Raw genomic sequence first — 15753 nt, 5'->3', positions numbered from 1 at the left:
TGCCAGTCTCCTGCCCCCTCTAACGTTACTTTCTGTTCTGGGGCAGGGGACCGGCAGAGCCGATAGCCACGTGTGTGCTCTGCGTACCCCCTTGCTGGGAGGAAAGGTCAGGTGATGCGCTTCAGAGGGGGTGTGGCATGCTTTTGCAGTGACGGACTGGGGGGCACAGCGGCGACTCGCCCGGGTGGCGAACAAGCTAGGAAGAACGCCACTGGCACTAACCAATTAGCATAGTGGTAATGTGCAGCACTAGCTGATTAGCACATCCATGCCCATTCTTTGCCGCTGACATGACAAAATACAAGCAAATAATTTCCATGAAGTTAGTGCATGCAGATGGCAAAAAGCAATGCACAACGCTTTACTGTATCTCACATTAGGCCATTTTTACTGCATTAGGGCACACGTTAACCCCTAATGCAGCTTAGTAAAAGGGCCCCACAGTACGGAAGTTCGCAAATCTATAGTCCAACTTCCCCAACTGACAGATTTAACCATGCCACCTGACTTAGCAAAGAGGCCAATGTGCTAACTTGTGGCATTTCTCTCAAGTTAGCGATCTCATTTGCTTGTAACTTGACTAAGACAAATGAGCTGGACAGCAAAATTGCACACAAAGGGGGCCCTTTTACAAAGCAGCGGTAAGCCCAATGCGAGTTTATTTATTAATTACATTTGTACCCCGCGCTTTCCCACATACAGCAGGTTCTGTGCGGCTTACATGGTAAAAAAAAGCATTCCAAAAAACATGTAAGAAGAATATTATAAACTGTGATAAGCATATCTGATTACACAGTAAAAAAAGCATTACTAAGGACATGTAAGAAGATTATTATAAACTGTGATGCAGTGCTGTAGCGAGGGCGGCTGACACCCGGGGAGGGTTGCCACTGCGCACCCCCCCTGGGTGCAGCACGGCACTCCCCCCCCCTTTGGCGCGCACCCTCCCCCCTCCGGAGCGCACCCTCCCCCCCCGGAGCGCATTCTTACTTGAATTAGGAAGCGAGGGGCGGACGAGAGGTCCGATCCGCCCCCGAGTGCACGTCGCTGGGAGCTGCGTCGGCTCCGCTGGTTCCCTGCTCTCTCTGCCCCGGAACAGGAAGTAACCTGTTCCGGGGCAGAGGGAGCAGGGAACCAGCGGAGCCGACACCCCCCCCAGCGGCGTGCACCCGAGGCGGACCGCCCCACCGCCCCCCCTTCCTACGCCACTGCTGTGATGGACACAGTGGCAGCAGTGCCCAAAAATATATGACTTGGGATAGGGAAGGTAGACAAGGATAGGATAGGTAAAAGGGAAGGAGATAGGGAGGGATACCCGATTACCGGCCAGGTTAGCGCAGAAACTCTTACCACCACCTCAGTGGGTGGCGGCAAGTGCTCCCCCTTGCATGGCCACATGGTAAGAGCAATTTTACCGCATGGTCATGGCTATTTTCAGGCATTTTCACCCGATGCAGTAAAAAGCGCTGCAGGGCGAGGCAAAAATGGTCCCCACTGCTAGTGCAGGGCCCTTTTTACTGCAGCTTAGTATAAGGACCTCACAATTTTTCTCCTGGGCTGTTAAAAAAAAAAAGATAATCACACCTCACTGTAGCACAGTTAGCTTTTCTATGAAAACGGGCATGCAAACTCTTTTTTTCACTTACCTGTTTTTGCAAGCTACATAATTAGGGATCAAGTATTGCCATACTGGGAAAGACCAAAGGTCCATCGAGCCCAGCATCCTGTTTCCAACAGTGGCCAATCCAGGTCACAAATACCTGGCAAGATCCTTTTACTAAGCTGCACTAAGCACTAATGCGTGCTTAGCACAGGTTAAAAAAGCACTACCACAGGGCGTGCTCAGGTGTCCTCCAGTAGTTTTGGAATCAGCACATGCTACCCGTGTGCTAAAATAGAATTATTTTTTAGTGCTGGGGACGTTTCTCGGAGTGCAGAGAGTAGGCGTGTTCTGCATTAAACGGTTAGCACAGCTACATTGCTGCAAGCTAACCATTTAACGTGCGGTTAGTGCTTGAGCCTTTACTGCCTAGAAAATAGGTTTCAGTAAGTGCTCATGTGCTAATCGCCACACGCTAACGGGGAAATTAGCGCATGGCCAATAATGGGAATAATGGAAAATGGGGTCATTTTACTACCATGCTAAAAGTGACCTCAGGGTGCAGGAACGACCCACGCTGGGTATAGCGCTGCCCACTTTGTAGCAGTACTTACCATACACTACTAAGCCCAACTTTACATTGTTTTACTACTGTTTTATTAAAATTCTAGTAACTTTGTATTTCAAATTACTATGTAAGCCGCATTGAGCCTGCATTGTGTGGGAAAGCGTGGGGCACAAATGTAATAATAATAATAATACTTAGTAAAAGTCCCTTAATGAGCTGCTTTGTATGTTTTTGTATTGCAGCAGCTCATTATACATGAATGTATTTAAACTCTCAAGCATAGAGGACCACACATATGAGTAGGGCTAAAATCTGAGATCTTTTTTGCAAAAGTTGGCAAATGTTCAAAAATATCTAAAGTTCCTAAATTTCAGAAATGTTGCATATTTTTCATACATTGTCCCTTTGGCAGAAAACAGTTTTGCATTTTAGTAAATCAGCTCCTACGTGAGTCATCTAACAGCTTATTTTGAAACACTCTATTATTTATTCTATAGGGGTTCATTCTAAGTTCACTGTAAAAGTCCTCTTAGCAGCTAAATGTGCTTTTTGTTTTATTTTTAAGGTGAATGCAGCACATGGGGTATGGGAGGATACCGAGACATTAATGGCCAGATATCCTACTTTCATTGCTCGGGCACAATAACTTTCAGCCGTGACAGTTCTGAGACAGACCCAGAATTTAACGTAGAGTTACAAAGAAGTCAAAGTGGAGATATAAGAATTGTAGAGATAAAACTACATAACGACGAAATCACTGTGACTAAAGATGCTGTATCTGTCAACGGTAAAAAGTAAGTACCTCTTCTCAAATCTGTGGGAATATGCAGTAGAAGTAGTAAAAAAGAAAATAGCTTGCATGATGGATCTGGTATATTATTTACTTACATTTATATACTGTTTTCCTGACTAAAAAGTCACTCAAAATGGTTTACAAAACAAACAAAAAAAAACAATAAAAGAAAAAGCAACAATAAAACAGAAAGCAGAGTATTAAAACAAATAAAAATTCCTTCATACAGCAAAATTTACATAAACATTACCATCGGAATAATCGAATTAACTAGGAAACAAAATTTTTTTAACTTTCTTCTAAACACCATAAGGTTTGTTTCTAATCTCAGATCTACAGGGAGTTTATTCCACAATTCTGGGCCTATAACTCTAAAAGCTTTAGATCGCCATCCTACTTTTCTTATAATGTCAATGCCAGGGACCAGAATGTAAAGAAATGATTTGGCATATAAGAAACAAATAATTCTTCCAGATTTTGACACTGTAAAACCTTAAAAATGATCATCAAAAGTTTAAACTGAACCCTTTCCTTCATGGGAAACCAATATAGTTGAGCCAAAAACGGACTAGCACTCCTCCAATGGTGCTTACCTTCAATACCACACTACAAGCCGTATCTTCGATAGAATTGGATTTATTTTGGCCGCAGCCAGGAACATCAAAATTGTTACAACAAACAAATTACATTACATCTTCTACTAATCATTATGCCAGCATGCATTTCTACCCGGGTACACAGCTTCTACACGTAGTTGCATATTCTGGGCCACAGGCCAAGCCGTACCAAGCCCCTGTGGGCCCCTGTGCTGTTTTCCAAGCACCCAACGTCACTTGGAGTCTCCCGTTGAAGGAGGCACCTACCACATTTACAAAATGACGTTCTAGGCCTCCTGGCCGCCCAAGCCAGGAGACAAGCTGTATACATGTTGTTTCCCGTTGAAGGAGACACCTACCACATTTACAAAATGACGTTCTAGGCCTCCCGGCCGCTGAAGCCAGGAGACAAGCTGTATACACGTTGTTTCCTTATAACAAGGCTGCTCACATGCAAGCCTACCATTTGCATCAACTTGATAACTTTCTACACAACTCTTTCTGCAGCAGTAGTTACCCCAAACTTGTAACTGTTATGTGTCAAGCTGCTGTGTACCCATTGCTGGCTGTGCATAAACATTGTAGTCTAACGCCTCGCTGCGACAAATCTTGCCTCTCAAGTGGGTGGGCGGGTGGGCATTGCTCTTCTCCTGCCTCCAAATTCAAAAGGACTTTCTGTGCAGTTTGAATTCCTCTCTCCTCCTCCCTTGCTCCTCCCCTTCTTTCCTGCCCCCTCCCCTTGCTACCCCTTGTTTCCCTCCCACTACTACCTCTGCTCTCTAGCTGGCCCTCCCTGTACCCTCCCCCCCACACTTCTGTCTTTGCTGGCCTTCAGCCCGATTGTGGTCGGCCCCCCCTTTAATGGGTGTGCCTGGTTCTCTCTTGCAGCTGTATTCTGGAGAACTCGTAATTTCCTAAACAAAATCATGGGTGGAGGTCATGTTGATGAGGACTGTGTCAGAATTTAAGAAAGCGTGGGACTGGCATGTGAAATCCCTTAAGAAATGAAGAATTGGTGGTTACTGAGGATGGGCAGACTAGGCCATTAGGCCCTTATCTGCCGTCATGTTTCTATGTTTCTATGAAGAAAAAATTGAATCGGCTGGTCCAGTGGAGCAGAAGCTTGTGCTGTGATTCCCCACCACTCTTTCTCTTCTTCCTTAAAGCCAAAACCATGAGCACATTCAAAACATGTGGTTGCAGTGCCAGAACATTCCTGATGATCTCATGCATCATGAGATTAGCATCAGGAAGTGTTGGCCCTGTGACCATGTGTTTTGAATGTAATTGCAGTGCTGATCTTAGTGAAGAGGAATAAGAGTGGCAACTAAGTCAAAATAGGTGTGATATAGGGTGAGGACTTCAAAGGGTGATTTTCCTAGGGTGAACTGTACCTTTGCACTGGCCCTGACAGGACAAACTGTAGGAGAAACATTGAGTACGTCACATAAGACAAAGCAATATATCTGAAGAAAATCTATAAAAAGTGTGCAGTTAGTACTCTTCTGATAACTAGTGGAGATTTTTGTATCCTGTAACAACACAAGTAGCTGCATATTTTATTAACATCCATATAAAACCCTTTGGTCTGGAAAGTTGATGGGTGGGGATAGGATGAGGACAGGAGAATGTGCATATGGGAGGTAATTTTCAGCAGCTGTGGTCAGTGTCACTGTTCTCCAGTGCGTCTTTTCTAGCAAAAAAGGTGCCAGTACTCAAATGCTAGGCCACCCTTCAAGGGTGGGGTGATCACTGAGGGACCCACCCCACAATAGCCAGGCCCCCTGCAACCAATCACAGAATCTATGACAAGGCAGAATTGGTGTGTAGAGCCTGAGCTCTTTCATTAAAACTTGGGGTCCATGGGTCAATTTTAGCAGACAATGGAAAAGGTGCCGGTACTCAGTACCCCCAAGTACCACCTCAAAAAAAGCCCTGCTGTTCTCTCTAAGCTAAGCGGGAGTCCTCCACCTACAGTTCTGCCACTATCACATTTTCAGTGAGGGACAGGAAAGCTGTGCAGGAATCCATGGAACCTGCCTGCCCCCCTCAATTGAAAACATAGTATTGAAGCACTGCCCCCCAGTGGCAGCAATGAAGTTGGTAGATTCCCGCTCAGCTTAGAGCAGTGGCTCTCAATTTTATTCTGTTATGAAACACATCTGAGAGACAAGGTTCATGTATGTGACACACCAAACACTGAGGGGCCCTTTTACTAAGGTGTCAGTAAAATGGCTTGAGGTAGTGTAGGCGCGGGTTTTGGGCACTTGTCGATCCATTTTTCAGTGCACCTTTAAAAAGGGTCTTTTTTTGCTGGAAATGGATGTGTGGCAAAATCAGCATTGCCGTGCATCCATTTTGGGTTTGAGACCTTACCGTCAGCCATTGACCTAGCGGTAAAGTGGACTGGAGTGGAGGAGGAGCCTAGTGGTTAGTGCAGTGGACTTTGATCCTGGGGAACTGATTTCAATTCTCACTGCAGCTCCTTGTGACTCCATTGCCCCTGGTACAAAATAAATACTTGAATATATGTAAACCATTTTGAATGTAGTTGCAAAAACCTCAGGAAGGTGGTATATCAAGTCCCATTTCCCTTTCCCTTATATGTACCCTTCCTTCCTTCCTTCCTTCCTTCTCACCTTTACTTCCCTCACCCGTAACTGTCTTGTCTGTCTGTATTATTTAGATTGTAAGCTCTTTTGAGCAGGGACTGTCTCTCTTTATGTCAGGTGTACAGCGCTGCGTGCGTCTGGTAGCGCTATACAAATGCTAATAATAATAATAATGTTTACTGGTCACTAGCAAATATATAAGACCATCTGAAAATTGACCCAACAGTGTTTTTTTCTCTTACAATTGCAACCCTATCGGTTCTTATCTTCCCACATAGACCCACAAAAAAACTCCATCCAGTTACTAATTCAAGACTCTTGCAACTCCCCCCTAGCTTCTTTTCCAGTTTCTCATGTTCTCCCACTTCAACTATTTCAAAATTCTAAAGCTGCGATTAAGAAATCATGGGATAAGTAATTGGTTGATAAGTAATTGGAGATAGTAAATTATAAGCACCTGCATTTTAACAACGTGTTAATTATCTGCAGAGTATCATTACCATATCAAACCCAGCAGTTGAGTATACATGAACAAGGAATATTCACCATGGTGAAGCCTGCAAAAACCTCCATTACAGTACTGATGAATATAGGACATTCTTTAACTGTAAGTAAAGTTTTTGCTATTTATTTGTTGTTTTAATGTATTTTTGAGGGACTTGTACTGTGTACAACAATATCACAATGGTGCTTAACTTGCAATGTACTGACTTAAATGGATGTAGCACTAAAGAATCTCCCAGTCACAGAATCCATTTATTTTAGTGTAGGTACTGTGGGCAATCATATTGAATTCACTAGACTTGTTGATTCAGCTGTTTTCTGTGACCAAGGTTACCCATCATTTTTTGTTGGGGGGGGGGGGTAAGGGGGTTTATAAAATGCTTTAATTTTGAGCAATGCACATTGCTGATCAGAGTTCTTTATGTTATTCAGTTCGGTGTCAGAGCGCCTAAGCGTTTTAATAGCTCAGTTCTCTTTACGTTGGACAATGATTAGCATACAGTTATTGAACCCTTTGGGATATCAATCTTAGCTGACCCCTGCAGTAGGCATTTGCCGAAACATGGCCCATGTCCGGTCTCCTAATAAAGATCGTTGTTTACAGCAATTCCTGAGGCCCACTTGCTTTTTCTCTTTGTGTTGCGTTTTTCAAAATTTTAGGGTAACAGTGGGCAGTCCCACAATAAATTATGGAACCTTTCCCACCTTGTAATGGAGATTTCCAAGCCAGACTAAGGGGATGGAACTATATGCTTGCATCAGAATGTGCCATAGCAAAACCTGTCTCTAGATGCTGAAAAGTTCCTTTGTGTGCACAACCACAGAATATGTATTTGAAAGGCAATTTTATAGTCCCTCCTCAGGTTGTCTACAAATATATTCTGGCTTTTCACAGCCAGTTTATAAAGAGGCATTCCTGGGGATAAGTTTAAGTGGGAGAAATAAACAGCATGCACAGGTGCACTTTCAAATATACACGGACTAGTTTATCCTCACATCAAGCATCTGCTGGTGCTAAGTATATGTGCCAGTTGTATGCACGCACTGACCCAGTTAGTTTTTCTTTGAAAATTAGTGCCAAATATAACAGTACTACAGTGTGCATGCACCTTGCAGCTAGACAGCCTACTTCCTTTTATGAATAGGATCAATGAATAAATATGTACAGAGGCTAGGTTTTGCTTTTGAGCAGTGCTTTTTAAAGAAAAGAACAGGTGCTTTTACTCACATATTGGATTGTCTTTTTGGGGGGCATGCATGGCAACATTACATTGTTCTCTAAAACACACATCTTATTGGGAAAAAGAATGTCACTAGAAGAAAGCGCTTCTCAGTGGGAAAAAGAGAACAAGTTATATTACCATAGATATTGACAGAGAAATTACAGGCTAGCAGAGTAATTCACTTCATTCACCAACATTGAACACAGACACACCTGCATCACAGACAAAATAATTGACCACAATCTGTCTTCAGATAGAAAGTAATGGAAGCCAATCAGCATGGAGCAGTTGGGCCAGCATTCACTCACACACCAAGCACCATCCCCATCCTAGCACTGGTTTCCTTGGTAACAGGAAACCCATCTTGGAGGTGGAGAAAGGGAGGCCACAGGGTCTAAGAGCACCAGTGTTGCCAGGTGGGTGGTTTTACCGCCCAATTGGGCGGTTTTCCGCAACCCGCCGCGGGAAATTTTTGCCCGCGGCGGGTTGCGGTTTTTTTGGCTTGTTTTGGGGTCTTTCCGCGGTTTTTTGAGTGGTTTTTCGGGCCGCGGGGGTGGGGCTAGTGACGTTTTGGACGGGGTTAGTGACGTTTTGGGCGGGGTTAGTGATGTTCTGGGCGGGGCCGATGACGGGGAGGCGGGGCCAGTGACGGAAGAGGCGGGGCCTATGACGGCAGGGGTGGGGGCGGGGTTGATGACGGCGGGGGTGGGGGTGTCAGGGGCAGGGTTTGACTTTGGGCGGGTTTTGGGCTGATTTGGGTGGGGAAAAAATTTTTCCACCTGGCAACCCTGAAGAGCACAAGGAGGTAGAAGTAGAAGCTGGTCTTGAATTAGGCAAAGCTCTTCCTGGAATGAGTCCCAGAGTACGAGGGCTGCTACTGAGAAGGAACACTGGTGAGAGTCACATTGTATGGTTTTCTTTTTTGAGGGGGCAGTTAGAGATACTTTTTGAGAAAGACCTAGAAGGAATATAGAGAGAACCAGCAAAGCTTTTACAGGAGCATGATGTCATCATGCCACTTAGATAGAAACAGCAAAAATGATGACAGAAAAAGACTCATGTAGCCTATTCAGTTACTTTTTGTCCAAATCTTTGACAGGTAATTGGACCAGGTCTTAGTCATTGGGGCAGGATGTTCTTTTACCTTTCTTTTTTTTTTTTTCTCCCTCTGTAACACTCCTCATCCTCTTGCTTGGTTTTTTTTTTTTGTCCTGTCAGCTTCCCTGGGATTCGTCCACCGCTTTGTTGTTATTGTTGAAAAGTGGTATAGCAAATATGTAACCTAACTTAACCTAACCCATCCAAACCAACAATCATGTCTTCCTCTCCCTCAGAGATCCTCAGTGCTTGTTCCATGCTTTCTTCAGTTCCAGTACTGTCCTCACTTCCACAATCTCCACTAGGCAGCTGTTTCATGAATTCACTGCCTTTTCTCTTAAGTTACTCCTCAGTCTGAATGCCTAAATCCACATCCTATGGGGGGAGGGGGGAGGAATGCTTAGCTGAATGTTTGCCTAGGGCATTAAATACAATTGGGCCACCCCTGAAGTAGATAGTGCCAACTGCTGCATTTAACTGCAAAGCTAAGTAGTTTAAGTTAGGACAGCTTTTTTTTGCTTTCCTGTATGTAGTGCCACTGAAAATCAATAAATAAAGGGTTTATATATTAAGGAGGTAATTCTCTAACAGGGGGCCAGATGCACTAAACAATCGTTAGAGCCCTTCCCTTACCGATTCCCTTAGCGAATCGGTAAGGAACGGGCATGCATTAAAGAAAGGGAATGCAAATGAGCTGCTCCTTGTAGCTCACTTGCATTCTCTATTCCATCCTTAAACAGTCGGCCAATTGGCCGGTCGAGCATGCGCAGAGCAGCCAAGCGTTATGCTGGCTGCTCTGCACATGCCAAATACGCCTCCCTGTGCCACCCGAAGACGCCGTGCCGCTCACCCCCTCCAATGCAGCTCGATCCAGAGGACAGTGCAGTTGAGGATGCCCATCCAAAAAAACCCGTCCATTTTGGCCGTCATTTCCCCCCCCCGCGCCAAAAAAGATATTTTTATTAGCGCGCGGGGGGGGAGGGGAATGACGGGCAAAATAGATGTTTTTTTTTGGATGGGCATCCTAAACTGCACTGTCAAGCCACATCGGAGGGGGTGAGTGGTGCAGCGTCTTGGGGGGGGGGGGGTGACGGCCAAAATAGACGTCTTTTTTGAAGTGGAGCGCTATTTTTTTTGTTTGTTTTTGATGAGTGAAAGACGTCCATAAAGGACGTCCCTGACAAGCACGACTTTTTTTCCCCGATTTTTTGTTTTTGTTACTTTTGTAGCAGTTTTTCAATTCCGCACAGCCCCAACGCGAGGTACAGACCTCTCGTTAGATTTTCCAGCGTTAAGGCAATCGGAAAAGTTTAGTGCATCTCATTACAATAGGTTTCTACACAATTTGCTCATCTGCATTCCGTTTTCGTTAGCTGCTACCATCATCGGAAAAAAGTCTTTAGTGCATGCCAGGGTTTACTACTTGCTCATTAATGGCTTGTTAAGTTTAGTGCATCGGGCCCAGGGTGCCTACAACTAGGCACTCAGGGCTCGATTCTGTAAATGGCATCTAAAATCTAGACACATCCGATTAAAGTGCCTAGTGCTGTTTTATATAACACACCTAAAGTTAGGTGTGGTGTATAGAATAGCACATAGGACCGGGGAACGTGCCTACATATAGATGTGGCCATATATGCCACTGAAAACCTGGTGCAAATAACCAAGCCTAAATGTAGGTGTGGTCCACCAAATTCTATAACAATGTATGTAAATTCGAGTAATGCCCCCAACATGCCCACACTCCTCCCATGGCTGCTTTCCCTTTTCAGCTACCTGTGTTAGAATTTACACACACCTCTTTTTAGAATACACCTAAAAAGAAGCATGCATAAATTCCAATTAATGCCAATTTGTGATAATTGGTTGTTATCACCCAATTGTCATCACTGATTGGCTCGTTACTCGATTGAGTAGCATGTGTAAATTGGCCGCGCGCATAATTTACCACGTGCTTTTCGCCCAGCCTTATATAGAAACCGGCCCTCAAAGGGTACCTTGTAGGACCCTATTTTATAAAAGAACATAGGTACCTACATTCCTTTACAGAATACTAGTATAACCAGGTGTCATGAAGCGTCTAGCCACCCGCCTGGGATTACCCTGTGGCCACTTAGAGGGCCTATCCCCAGCACAGCTCTGGTCCGCCTGCATCTGCCGCTTGTGCTCTACACTAGCACCCTCATCTCACTGACTGAGTCACAATCACCTCTGGGCGAATCTCCCACTCTCCAATTATCCACAGTGATTTCTAGGTTACTGAAGCCATACTCCCAGTGGTACCACAGTTCCCAGAAAGTATTCACAGACTCAACTCACAAACCACCACAGGCAGAATGAACAAACAAACAAAAATATGCAATTAGCAAACAGTAACAAGTAACTAAACGTTTGCATACTTCCTAGAAAGTACCTGGGGAGATCAGAACATATATAGCTGTTCACCAGTTATCAAATATAACTGTTTTTTACAGGGCTTCAGCAAAGAGCTCTCTCTCTCTCTCTTCTCTCAGGCTGAAACTGAACTCAAAACCAGTAAAGTCCAAATGAGATGAGCTCCTGGGCCAATCAGAGCTCAGTCAACAAGATTTCAAATATATACTGCTTCTTGCTTCCTGTTTGTGTCAAGCTAAAGAAAAAACACTCAGTTCTCTGTAACAACTTTACAGCACAGAAACACCACCTGATGGCCAAATAGGACAAATACACTTCAGAAAATAATCAATGCAGGAAAATATCCAATTCATTTTACAGACTTAAGACACATTGTTTCTTCACACCAGGTATTAATGTGTCTAATATTTAGGCACAATCACTTATGCCAGCCATAGAGCTTGTGTAAATGTTGGCATCTAAGTTCCACAGGACCCTGTGTAACTTACAGTATTTTGCAAGTTATGCACATAACTTGGAGCCCCGCCTATGTCCTGCCCGTGTTGTGCCCCTGTATATGTCCCCCCCTTGCACATATGCGCTATGAGGAAATATGCGCTATGCGGAAAAAAGAAAGGGACTACTTATAGGTCACACAGACTCCCCTCGCTTTCTGCTTCTGTTCTCATGGCAGGCATCCCAGTCTCCTTGAATCATTCATAAAAGTTTTAGGACTAATAGTTAACCAAACTCAACCACACATATCTAATGTTGTCAAGTGATTCTTCTTCAAGGTCAAAATGATATCCTCGGTACTTCAACTTTTCACCACAACTGCCTCCAAATTCTCACTCACGCACTAATCATTTCAAATTTGGACTATGGCAACACCATTCTACATAGCATTCAACTCAGTGACATTCAACATCTTCAAATAATGCAAAATTCGGCTGTAAGGTTAGGGACATTAACAAAGAAATTTTATCATGTTACCCATCCCTCCAGGAACAACATTGGTTCTCAGTTCCCTATAGGATCTTCTAGAAGGTTCTTACATTGACCTTTAAAGTACAAAATTCTGGAACTTCTCCTTATCTTTCCCAACTGTTAATACCTTACTCCCTAGACTCCCTAGCTAGAATTCTTCAATCCGCACAATAGAATAGGCCTAAATTTCCATGTGGTTTATAGAATACACTGAGTGCCTGTCCACGCAACTAAATTTAGTCACGGGCAGTTACGTCAAGTAAAACGTGGTGTAAATGCCAACGCCTAAATTAGGCATGAACTGGGTGTATTCTGTAATAACGCGCATAGATTTTAGAAATGGCAATGACCCACCCATTCCACATCCGTGGTCGTACCCCCTTTTCAACTATGAGACTTAGAATTTAAGCACATCATGTTACAGAATTTGCTTGGACAGTTGTATGCATGCATACATTCTAATTAATGCCAATTAGTGTCAATGATTGCTTGTTAATTGGCGGTTATCGGTGCTGATCGGCTTGTTAACTAAATAAGTTGAGCGTGCAAATCCAGATATGACCGGATTTGCGCATGCAACTTAAGTCATACTATATAGAATCCGGGGGATATTATGGAATTCCTTTCCTCTTCACCTTCATCTCGAGCAATTGTTTGACAGATTCAAATCCTACTCAAAACTTTCCTATTCATAGATGCCTTTGGCATCTGACTTACCTAATCCATATTTCACCACCCACTATGGATGCTACTGGGCAACACAGCAGCTGATTTAACCCTTTAAACCTCGCCACTTTTTGTTTTTCTCTGTCCTGTCAACCATTGTATTTGTTTTCCTTTCAATACCTTTGTAAATTATTTTGTATTTGAACCACTCTGAAAGGCCTCTCTAGGGCAGTATATCATCAAATCTAAATAAAACTTGGATATAAATTATATAGATATTTGCAGAATATCATATAGGTGGCATGCTGGCATTTATATGTGTAAATGTTAGTATTTTAAACATTTACATGCATAATGTATGTGTACATCTTAGCACCAATTTTATAGAATTAGCCTGTTAGTGGCTGTTGTTTATCCCCAGATTCTATATATGCAACCAGAATTGTGCGCACAAATCTGGTCGTATTCTGGATTTGCATGTGCAATTTAATTACTTAACAAGCCAGTCAGCACCGATAATTGCCACTTAACAATAAATTAATGACACTAATTGGTATTAATTAGAATGTATGCGCATAACTTGCTAAGCGTATTCTGGAAAGTGGTGCGTGTAAATTCTAATGTGCGTTGCTGAAAAGGGGGCATTGCCATGGGTGTGGAATGAGTGGGCCGTAGGCATTACAAAAATCTATGCGCAAGGTTATATAATACACCTGCTTCGCATCTAACTTAGGTGTCAGTATTTACACCACGTTTTACTTGGCATAAATGGCCGTGCCTAGAGCTAGGCACAGACATGGCCGCTAGGCATCCTATATAATAATTCTCACCTCCAACGTTCTAAAGTAGCTGCCTGTGTCCGTGGCTCCTTCGGAGTTGCTGAGCTAGGCTCCGAAGTCAGGCTGACGTCACCGTTACCTGACGTCACCGTTGCCATTATGCTGAGAAGGAGGTGGGGCGAGGGCTCCAGCAGGCAGCTGGCAAGGGAAGCCTCCAGTTGGCTTGGCTGTCTGAGGAGGAGGAGCCCGGCCGCGAGGCTCTAACTCACAGAAGTAGGAGGCGGGGCGAAAGCTCCAGCAGCCAGCTGGGCACGCAGCATGCCCAGCTCCCGACATGAATCCTGCGGCCAGAAAGAGAGGGTCGGGGCAGCTTACAGAGCGCTGGCTCTGACAAGATGGCCGGCGCTCCACTTCACGGGAGCGAGAGGATTGGGGCGACTTCCGGAGCACCGGCTCTGCCAAGATGGCCGGCGCTCCACTTCGCGGGTCCAAGAGGATCGGGGCGGCTTCTGGAGCACCAGCTCTGCAAAGGTGGCTGGTGCTACACTTTGCAGGGGCGAGAGGATTGGGGCAACAACCTGGGTGGCTGGAGGGGGGGCAGGTGAGAGAGCAGGGTCATTGGACATGGGTGGCTGGAGGGGGGGCAGGGGGAGAGGAGTGTCACTGGACATGGGTGGCTACAGGGGGGGCAGGGGGAGAGGAGGGCCTCTGGACGATGGCTAGAGGGGGGGCAGGGGAGAGGGAGGGGGTCCTGAGACCAGAGAGGTGGGGTGGAAGGGGGTCCTCAGACCATAAAGGGAGGAGGAGGAGGGCCCTGACAGAGGGGGGTGGGGGGGCCCTGAGAGAGGGGGTGGGGCGGCCCTGAGAGAGGGGGGGTGGGGCAAACACTCACTCATTCATTCTCTGTCTCTCACATACACTCTCTCTGACACACTCTTTATCTATCACACTCTATCTCTCTGTCACACACACACAGTCTCAGACACACAGACACTCTGTCTCACACACACTCTGTCTCTCTCTCTCATTCTCTCTCTGACACACACACGCCATCTCTCACACACACACTCTCTCAAACATACACTCTGAGGAAAACCTTGCTAGCGCCCGTTTCATTTCCGACAGAAACGGGCCTTTTTTACTAGTATTCTATAAATCCACTAGGTATATTCTATAAACAGCACCTAAATCTAGGTGCAGTTTACAGAACATGCCTAGGCGGAACTATTTTCGGCACCGATTTTTCAGACACCATATGTAGAATCTAGTCCTAAATGTATAAACCCCTTCAAACATTTGGCCCTCTTACATATTTCTTCTCTTCCCTTTAGAATCTTGCAATGCAACTTTTGTATTTCTCCTATACCTAAAATACAGAGGGTGTCTTTTTCTAAGGCGTGCTCATGTTTTTGGCGCGTGCTAAAATTGTGAGCGCGCTAAACATTAGAGATGCCAAGACATTCCTATGGGCGTCTCTAACATTTAGCAAGCCCACAATGTTAGCCCACGCCAAAAAAGTGAGCGCACCTTAGTAAAAGCTTTTGAAAACTTTGAAAGCTTTGAAAACACATCTCTTCAACAGAGCCTACAAAAGTCACCCTCAATGAAACAAATCATTCCTTAAACCACCGAAGTACACCAAAACACCTCACACACGACCTTAACTAACACCTTCCACCTAAATTCCTCTTTCACCTCAGCTTATGATCGACTGTTTTCTTAAATCATGTATTGACGTTCTCATTTCCATACTCTGTAAGCCACATTGAGCCTGCAAAAAGGTAGGAAAATGTGGGGTACAAATACAATAAATAAATAATAAATAAAAGACACCCTCTGTATTATGTTCTGTTTTACCTTTTCAATTCTTTTTCTATTGGCATCTTCATTCCCTTGACTACTTTTCCAGCTTCTCTTCTCTTTGCTAGATATTGTTGCCTGTTTTCCTCTTTCT

General features: G+C 44.5%; 1 long non-coding RNA gene across 1 annotated transcript; it reads left to right on the top strand.

The window, feature by feature from the left end:
* The first annotated feature begins 2860 nt into the window (after positions 1 to 2860).
* LOC115479294 lies at positions 2861 to 15253 on the top strand. The gene is made up of 3 exons (XR_003943645.1): positions 2861 to 2871; positions 13414 to 13420; positions 15179 to 15253. It is a non-coding gene; the product is annotated as an uncharacterized LOC115479294 (long non-coding RNA).
* Positions 15254 to 15753: the final 500 nt, after the last annotated feature.

This window comes from Microcaecilia unicolor, chromosome 10 (assembly GCF_901765095.1).
Source record: "Microcaecilia unicolor chromosome 10, aMicUni1.1, whole genome shotgun sequence".
Taxonomy (NCBI): domain Eukaryota; kingdom Metazoa; phylum Chordata; class Amphibia; order Gymnophiona; family Siphonopidae; genus Microcaecilia; species Microcaecilia unicolor.
This window is presented reverse-complemented; position numbering and strand designations above follow the sequence as displayed.